This window comes from Ochotona curzoniae, unplaced genomic scaffold, assembly GCF_017591425.1.
Source record: "Ochotona curzoniae isolate NIBS_2020 unplaced genomic scaffold, NIBS_Ocur_1.0 scaffold_4506, whole genome shotgun sequence".
In the NCBI taxonomy this organism is placed as follows: domain Eukaryota; kingdom Metazoa; phylum Chordata; class Mammalia; order Lagomorpha; family Ochotonidae; genus Ochotona; species Ochotona curzoniae.
The window spans coordinates 6248314-6258089 of NW_024467119.1; positions in this window are offsets into that span (position 1 = coordinate 6248314).

Sequence of the window (9776 nt, forward strand, 5' to 3'; positions counted from 1 at the left end):
GTGCTACAGAGATGATCTATTCTCTTAGACTGATCGTCTTGGAAATGTTACATTGCATTTGTTAGGAGGAAATTAAATCCACTCGCATTCAGAGGAAGAGGATTATAGGAGTGAAACTAGGAGCTGTTACTGGGTGTTACTAGTTATTGAGGACCAGTCACTTGCTAGGATTGGTATGCATTTCATGGATAAAACACTGGCCTGGGAGACCCACATCAGATGCCTGGCCCCTGATGCTGCCTGGCTGTTGATGGAGTCCCACAGCCACAGGGTGGGACTCAAAGCAGCTGGGTTCCTGCCACCCACGTGGGCTATATGGATACCATTCCCAGGACTTGTCTTTGGACTCCAACCATTGAACATGTGGGGATAGACTGGTGGTGAGAAGTTGTTCTCTCAATCCCTCGGCCTCACAAATAAATAAAAGTGCAGTAATTAAATGGTAACCTAGGGCCTGGCACGGTGGCCTAGAGGCTGAAGTCCTTGCCTTCAACACTCCGGGATCCCATATGGGCATCGGTTCTCATCCTGGCAGATCCACTTCCCATCCAGTTCCCTGCTTGTGGCCTGGGAAGGCAGCTGAGGACAGCCCAAAGCCTTGGAGTCCTTCACCTGTGTGGAAGATCTGGAAGAAGTTCCTGGCTCCTGGCTTCAGATCGGCTGAGCACCGGCCATTGCAGTCACTTGGGGAGCAAATCATCAGATGGAAGATCTTCCTCTCTGTCTCTCCTCCTCTCTGTATATCTCTGACTTTGCAATAAAAATAAATCTTTAAAAAAAATGGTGACCTAATCCCCTTCTCTCCCCCTCCCTCCTTACCCATCTCCCTATCTCTCTGTATATCTTCATGTCACACATGCACCACTTCCATTTCTCTCTGCTCTGATAATCCGTAACAAATGCCAATTGTATTGAGCCACCTAGTTTTGGTTTGTTCTGTAGCAATGGCCAGCTGATGTGTTATCTTCCACACAAAAACTACAATGTCCTTTTCCACAGACACTTATTGTTTGTGTCCCCTCATTGGAAAGAAAGTGCTGTGAGAACAGCATGCTTAGCTTTTATTTTTTGAGATTGCTTTGCTCACAGTGTAGCCCCTCACCCCAGGTACCTTGCTTCAGCAGGTGGATGTCCCCACCAAAGACTGAATGCTTGTACTGACAGGTGTGAAAGGCAATGCGCTAATTATGCATTTATCCTTCTAGAAATCTATGTTAAGGAGGAGAAAATTAAACTTTTAGGAATTCATACCTTATTACAAGTCTGATCCATATCTCAGATTTTATAAGAGAAATGCAGCATTGGTGGGAAGTGGCAACAAATACATTTATTCTTCCAAATATTAAAACCAAAGCCTGTTTGGCAAAGACAGCAGTGACGGCTACCTTCAGCTTGAAGCGCATGTCTGTAATATTTGCTCCTCCCACAAACTGAACAAATCCTTCCGCCCTTGGCCGTTGCTTCCTCTCTGAGCTCCAGTCACGTTGTGTGATCTGCCATTGACTAGCTCTGGTATGCTTTGTGAGATTAGCTCAAAAACTTAGCAACGGAGGACACATCAGAATCACCAATTTTTCTAAAAATGTGTGAACCTGCTGTGTTGCATCATTACCTGAACTATTTTGAGTCTCCCGTTTTCGGTTTCAGCTAGCAGTGTCTCTGGTAACCTTGTACCTTCTAAGTTTACTAAGCTTTCTGCTTACTAACACTCACCTCTTTCATTCTGCAAGATATTTTTTTTAATTCAAGAATTCTACAATGTAGTGAGCAAATCAAAGTGTTCTCTCTACGCACAATCATGATTTCATACGTTTCAATATTTGTCCCTTCTTAGAGTCACTTTCCTGAGGAATGTGTTAAATTGCTGTTGTTTTATTCAAGAAGGACAAAGGGTTTTAATCCAGATTAATTCCGTTTGCCTTCTCTGGAGTGTCTTTACTGGAGTGTGGCAAACTGAGAGGCTAGAGCGCCTGATACTGTCCTAAGGGTGTGTCGGAATGCCTAAGTCACCCTGGACTCCCGCTTGTGTGTGCACACTAATCCTGTTTTCTTTCGCACAGGGTGTAGACCTGTCAAGATCAAAGGCCTTTGTGGATGCCGAGAGACGTTCTCATTCTTGGAGCACTGCTCTACCTAGAGCTTGACGCTCCCTCACTCTGGTTTGCTTTGCAGTACTTAGGCCTACCCTACGTCGTCCTGACTCGGCAGGTTTGCTTGCTGATAAAGGTGGTACCACAAGGAGGAGCACGCAGGCTGTGCCCAGCCCCCCAACGTGTCTGGCAGCAGCCACTGAAAAGGCACGGGCACAGTGCATTCTGGCTCCATTCTCAGACAGTATCTACAGAATGACCTTGGGAAACATCTTCCTGTTTGGCCTGGAAAACATGAAGGCCATCGTGGGATGCACAGCGGGAACCCTGGAACTGCATCAGGAGTCTGTGGGAACAGCTGAGTCTACAAGCTTCAGGTCCCAAGCTCCCCTTGGGGAATGAGGAAACTCGATGTTTATTCAGGATGCCCCCCCCCCCCCCCCCCCCCCCCCCCCCCGGCTCAGAGCGGCCAGCGAGGTTGCTTCCATACCAGTTTTCATCAGTGCTGGTGAGTTTCATTGAGAGGAAGGAGCCAATGGCCAATACAGAATCTAATATAACAATTTCTGTTCTAAAAAAAGATTTATTTGCTGTTGGAAAGACAGACCAGATTTACAGAGAGGAGAGACAGAAAGATCTTCCAGTCACTGGTTCACTCAAACCGCCACAAAGGCTAGAGGTGGGCCGATGTGAAGCCAGGAGCTTTTTCTAGGTCTCCCACACAGGGTTCAGGGTCCCAAGGCTTTGGGCCATCCTCCACTCCTTTCTCAGGCCACAAGCAGGGAGCGGATGGGAAGTGGAGCAGCCGGGACATGAAGCAGTGCCCATATGGGATCCCGGCACTTCCAAGGTAAGGATTTAGCCATTAAGCCATTGTGCTGGATCCCAATTTAAAATTTATGTCCCTTGTTTCCCTAATGACAGAAAACATAAGGAGGCCTTTGGGATGCTATGCCGTGCTCGCACGTGCCTTGGGGTACATGTGCGGCTTCTGCCAATTTCAGGAATCATATCTTACACCTGCAGAGGCATGAAAACGTCACTACATTAATGGAAACTTTGAACTCAGGCTCACCTAAAATGAATTCCCATGAAGATTTAATGATGTCAAGGCTTGAGGGTCCGTGATTTGGCAGTATCCCATATGGATGCCAGTTCATGTCCCAGCTGCTCCACTTCAGACCCAGCTTCCTCCTAAAGTCTCAGGAAAGCCGCGGATGACAACAGTCCAGGAGCCTGGGGCCCCAGGTGAGGCTCCTGACTCCTCCCTTTGGCCTCGCCCAACCCGTATGCGGCAGCCATCAGCGAAGTGAACCAGCAGATGGAAGATCTCTCTTTCTCAGTCTCTCCCCCAGCCCTGACTCAGTGTCTCCATGTGTCCCTCTCTCTGTGCAACTGTTATTCAAACAAAAATAAATCTTTCTTTTTTAATTTAAAGATTCTATTTTTGTCTGTGCTTCTGGGGAACTCTTGGCTGGAATCCATCATCCCGGCCCTGCAGGTGGAGGGGCTGGTGCCCAGGGAGAAGGTCTGAGGATGTGTCGGAATGGGAGCCTGAGGGCGTGTCTGACAGGAAGGAATGACTTCTGGGATCTTCCATGGACCAGACCTTTGCATTTGCAGGTAGGGGAGGGGGCTGGGACCAGGTGGTTTAGAGAGGGCGATACTAGAGGGCATGTGCAGGTCAGGCCAAGGCACCTGCCCACAAGGGAAACCTGGGCTGGGCTAACAGCATCATCTGCCACCCACCCACACAGAAGCTGGGGCTGGGGGACATGCCAGCTGAGCTAGGCTGCAGTATCCACCAACAAGTGTCGAAGTAGGGAGTGTGCTGTGTCCAACTAGGCCCCATCACCCAGCAGAACACATGAGAACCAGATCTGAGGGCAAATTCTGTAGGGGAATTGTGGGCTTGCCCCTGTGGGACTGCAGCACAGCTCCCCCCACCTCACAAACGCCTCAATTTACATGGAAAGCTATGGTGATGGGCCAAGCCAGGTTGGATCACAGAACTGATACTGGCAGGAGCTGGGGCTGGAAGGGGGCCAGGCAGGGCCAGGCTGTAACACCCACCAGCAAATGCAAGGCAAGGACTGAGGGCAGACCATGCCAAGCAGGGCTGCTACTCCCTGTGAGATCTGGGGTTGGGAGCAGGCCAGGCCAGGAAAGCCAGCACAGGTTGTGGGTCATGCCTGGTTGAGCTAGGCTACAACACCTGCCAGCAAGGGTTGACACTGGGTGGGCGATGCCAGGCTGGGTTGAAGCATCTTCCAGCACACGCAAAACCTAGGGCAGGGAATGGGGCTATTAGGGGGACACTGGGAAGTCCCATGCTGGGCTCCAGCTCCCACCATTGGGTGCAAGAGCTGGGGCAGTGGGAGGACCATGCTGGGCAACGCTGCAGCACCTATTGGCATATGTGAGTGGGGTAGGTCTGGGAGTGAGCTCCAGGCCTGGGAGTGAGCTCCAGGACCCACCAATGATCATGAGAGACAGATGGGTGTGCGACGGGCCAGGCTAGTCTGTAGTACCCACTGGATCACATGAGAGCCAGGTCTGGAGCTGAGCCAGGCTAAGCTAGGTTGTAGCACCCACTGGTGAAGGCCAGAATGGATGCAGGCCAGTTGTGTTATACCTCAGTACCCACCAGTGAGTGCCAGGACTGGGGGCAAACCATGTTAGTCTAGGTAGCAGCACCTGCCAGTACTCATGAGATCTGCTTCTGGAAGCGGGTCTGCTAGGGGAACTTGCACAACTCCCCTGCTTGTCCACAAGTGTCTTGTGCTGGTGAGCGCAAGAGCAGTGGCTGAGAGCATGCTAGACCAGGCTGTGCTGCAGCACCTGTTGCTGTGATCAGAGTCGGGGGCAGGGGGCGGATCAGGCAGGGTCAGTCCACAGCACACAGCCAGGACAGGGTGCAGGCCATGCTGGGTCGGACTGCCACACCCCTCAGTTCACATGAGGGCTAGGACTGGGCCAGACTGGACTGGGCTGCTACACCCACAGATGGGAGCTGGGACTGTGGGTCTGCTGGGCTGAGCCCAGCAGTGAATGCCTAGACTAGGGGCAACCATTTCAGACTGGGCCACAGTAACTGCAGGTACATGTAAGACCCAGGGCTGGGAGTCAGAGTAGTAGGGGATTTAGACTCCGTTGCTGGGGTGCTGCTTCCACTGGAGAGTGTGAGAGCTGGAACAAGGGGCAGGCCAATCTGGAGGGAGGCCAGCCTGGCCTAGGCTGTTGCACCCGTTGGTGTGCAGGGAAGCTAGAATGAGTGCGGGCCAGCCAGGCTATGCTGCAGCACCAGCTGGCAAGTGCAAGGACTGGATGTGAGTCATGTCAGGCTGGACAGCAGTACCCTTCTGGCAGAGTCAAGATTTAGGGCTGGAAACATGCCCAGAAGGGGAATTATGGGTGTTCCCCTGCTAGGCAGTACCTATTGCTGCTAATGAGCACAAGAGCCAGTGGGTAGACCAGACTGGACAAAGTGGCAGCATCTACCAGTGTACATGGGTCTGGAGTGTACATGGCTGGGTACATGGCTGGGTCTGGAGGTGGGTTGGGCTGAGCTAAGCTGCAGCACCTATGGGCATCCCACGTATAAGTGGGATGGGGGCTGTGCCAGGCCAGACCACAACAGAGGCTGGCACATGCAAAAACTGGGGCTTGAGTTGGGCTTGGTGGGGGCTATTTGGGGTTTCCCCAATTGGGCCATAGCACCTACTGGTACACAACAGGGTCTGCAGTGAGCTGGCTGGGCTAAGCCACAAATCTGTTGATTTGCATGAGAGATGAAGCTGAGGTGGAACTTACCAGGCAGCTGCAGCCACCAGTATGTACATTAGCTGGTGACACCAAACATGACCCCACACTGGCTGGTCACACAAGAGTCAAGTCTGAGGCCATCCCAGGAGAGGCTTCTTAGAGGACACCCCAGTTGGACTGGTGGACTCTGACCCTGGCCACAACGAAAAGCAAGCATGGGATGTGTCTAATCTTGGAGTGCATCTATCAGGACTGGGTCGCCTTAGTTGCTGATGCCTGTGCAATGGACAGCATGTCCAGATGCACATGGGGGCCATGATGGCCAAGGTCATCTAGGCTAACAGAACGTATCAGCTGCTTTGTCAGAGGGTGGTAAGCAGAATTGACCAGGTAATTCTCCTGGCCAAGCTTTGCAGCATGTGCCTGGGCCTGTGCATGCACTAAGGTGGACTTTGTCAAGCAGTGGACCTTGGAAAGATTTTCTCAACCCTGGAGCAATGAAACCAACAACTTCTCAACTATCAAAAACACTGTGCCAGGCCCTGTACTTGCTAATACATACAAGAATCTGGTCTGGGAATACCTCAGACAAAGTTTCTTTGGGGATCTCCCCAGTTGAACTGCCAGACTCAGAACCCTAACCAAGAAGAGAGAAGACAGAACAAGTCAGTCAACTACTTCAGCCATAGGTTGGCAGTGAAAAACTGGGCAAATGGAGACTCTAAGATAGAGATTCTTCAGCGACTTCATCGTGCTTGGAGTGGCGAGATTGGCAGCAATTCACAACTGCTGAACTATCAAAACCACTTGAGCAAGACCCTCGGAGCATGCCCCACATCAGGGACCTGGGGTGGGTGGGAGACTAGGTGGGGCTTCTCCCTTTATCTCCCCCTTTACCCTAGATACATGAAAAAAAATGTAGAAATAACAGTCTTACTCAATTTCCTTTAGCCCTTGAACCTTTTTACCCTAATTAGCTATGTAAAGATTGTAAAAAATAAAGAAAAGACCATACAAGTAACACCTTCGGAACACTTCTCCACACGGGGGTCTCCAAGCTGTTGAATGAGTGTCCCTCAATCACTGGGTGTTGATGTAGTTGGTCAACAAGGGACAGCTCCCTCCCTCTTCTCTCTGGTAGACACAGGAGGGAAAAAAACTGAAGCATTTGTCTCACCCACTTTCCTGCAAACACCTGAACCTCCCACCCGTGTCATAGGCCCAGAGGGGCATGCGTCTCTCTAAACTATCTAAACAATACTGAATATTAAGAAAAATGTTTAAAAATAGTAACAATGCATACAAGAAAGGAAAAATAGCCTAATATACAAAGCCTTACAACAAGTCCCTGCTAAAATGATCATACATCTTGCCTCCATTTACTAGGTCGATTGTATGAAGGTCAAGTTATTTTAAGATTTTTGTTTTATTTGAAAGGCAGAATTATCAAAAGGAGGAGAGAGACATCCTCCATTCACTGGTTCACTCCCCAAATGACCACAACAGCCAGAGCTGAGCTGAGCTTATGCCAGTCAAGTGTCAGGAACTTCCTCCAGGTCTTCCACATGGGTGCAGAGAATGGAGGACTTGGGCCATTTTCCATTGCTTTCCCAGTAGCATTAGCAGAGAGCTGGGTCAAAAGTGGATTTGAAGAGAAACTCTGAATGAGCCAAGAGTCAAAGAGAGAAGCATGCTGCTCATTCAACAGCACCCTGTCAACATCTACACGTGATCTCCCAGGAAGGCTGGCGTGGGATTCCAGCAGCGGTGAGGACACGCCTAGGCCATTTTAAAATTTCCTACAAAGGCCGCAGCCCTCGCTCCAACATTACAGAAAGGCCAGTAGGCCGGCAGGCTGCATGCAGACCAAACCTGACTGAAAATGCACCTGTTCTGCCTGCACTTTTAAAAATTGTTTGAATGATTGTAATGATAAAGGTTTTTTGAACACTGAGTTTAATTATCATCTGAGAAGCAGAAAGGGAGAGAGAAAAACAGAGATCTCCCAAATGCTGATTCTTACTCAAATGTCGGCCACAGCCTGGTCTGGGCCAGGCTGGAGCCAAGACACAACCCAGTCTTACCAAGAGGATGGCAGGAACTCCAGTCTATCAGCCCTCTATCCCCTGCTGCCTCCCACGGATCACAGGAGCAGGAAGAAGGCCTGGGGAGAGAGTCAGGAGAGCAACCCAGCTAGGGGGCACAGGCATCCCAGGGGCATGCTAACTACCCCTGGAGTATGGGGTCCCATTGCTCAATCACTCACCTAGATGTCACTGTCCAGACATTTTGTGGGTGTGACTGACACCTACCACCTGCTGAGTCTGAGTAAGAGAAATGGCCCTCAGTAACAGGGCGTGGGCCTCGTCAAGTCAGCACACCGACTAGAAAGTGAAAATCACAAGCTTCCTAGAAACGATGGAATTTTATTCAGGAACAACGTGCTCTGACATTTTCATGCTATGTGGCTCCTACTGCTCCATTTCCTCGGGGAAACCCTCCTTGCTACTGTTCCTGTGACACAAGTATTTCCTGCTCACCCCAGTAAAGATTCGACTCCTGCTATGGCCAGCAGTGGCCAGGCGGCTTCACTGTACCCTGTGACATGGGAGTGGACATGTCTCTGACAGGCAGCCGTCTCCTTGTGTTCCCAGACAGCCCTCCACCCTGCTGCCTGCAACTGGGAAGCTGGCACAGCCATGGGTGTGGTGACCAGGAAGGCCACACCCTGTGCCTGGTAGAGTGGATGGGGACCACCTGGATCCCAGGTCCCTGCTGGGCTGGCTTGGGATCATCTCTGATGGAGGAGACATTTGCATGTAGTTTCTGATGTATGTAATCTGGCTTTTGTGCTGGATTTGATGGCCTGCCACCTTAATCTGATCAAACTGCAGGTTTTTTAAAAGACACAGGAAATTTTTACATGAAAATCCAGATCCCTGGCTTCTCCAGCAATTTGGGACGGTGTGGGCTGCTGCTCCTCAGTACAGCAAGTGACCAGGGCAGGGCCATGGCTGCTTACTCACCGTCCGTGCTTCCTTCCTTCCTTTAAGTTCCTGGAGACAGAGCCTGCCACGGCTGACAAGGAGGTTGGGGTTTTGTCCTTACAGGTCGCTTCGCTTCGCCACCATCTTGGGACATGGGGCAGGAGGGTGAGCACAGTGCTGGTCTTTGTAATATTTCAGCAAACGCCTCCAAATGGGTTACAGTTCCAGAAAGAAGACCTTTCAGATGCTGGCAGGGCCGGGGTTTCAGTCACAGTTCTGCAGGTGTGTACGTGGGATTAGAACAGTGGGATTAGAACAGCATGCAACATCCAGGGCTGGGCCAGGCCTGAGTCAGAGCCCAGAACTCAGTCCAGGCCACCCACCACAATGCGGTTAGCAGGATGCTGGGATTGGGAGCCGAGACTTCATCTCGGGGATTCTAACACGGAATCACCTGCACGGACAGTGGCCTTGTTGTGGAAGTCCCCCAGGAGTCATCCTGTACCTGCAGCATACTTCCCCAGGGTCCTCCCATACGCCATGGCTTCCAAAGCCTGTTTTCAGTCTTTCGCTGGGGTGGTGTGCTGGGCTGGTGGTCTGCCCACCCAGTAAGAACTCAAGCTCCTGGCATACATGCTGGCCTGGGACACTACCCCTCTGCTCACCCAAGATTTAAGAATATTCACAGTTCCCCAAAACCGACTAGCAGTACAACATGACAGCATGGCACCCTAGGGCTAGCCCCTCCTCTCCTGCCCTGCACCCTGCCCAGCACCAAACAAGGGCAGAACTCCCCCGGCTCGCTCTGCCTGCCTGGGCAGGAGCCCCCAAGTTCCCACATGCCCCCTGCGGGCGCCATCTCCCAAGATTCCCACAAGCCCACACCTCCAGGCCCTGGGAGCCCATCCATGCTAGTAGAAGCTAGGCGCTCATG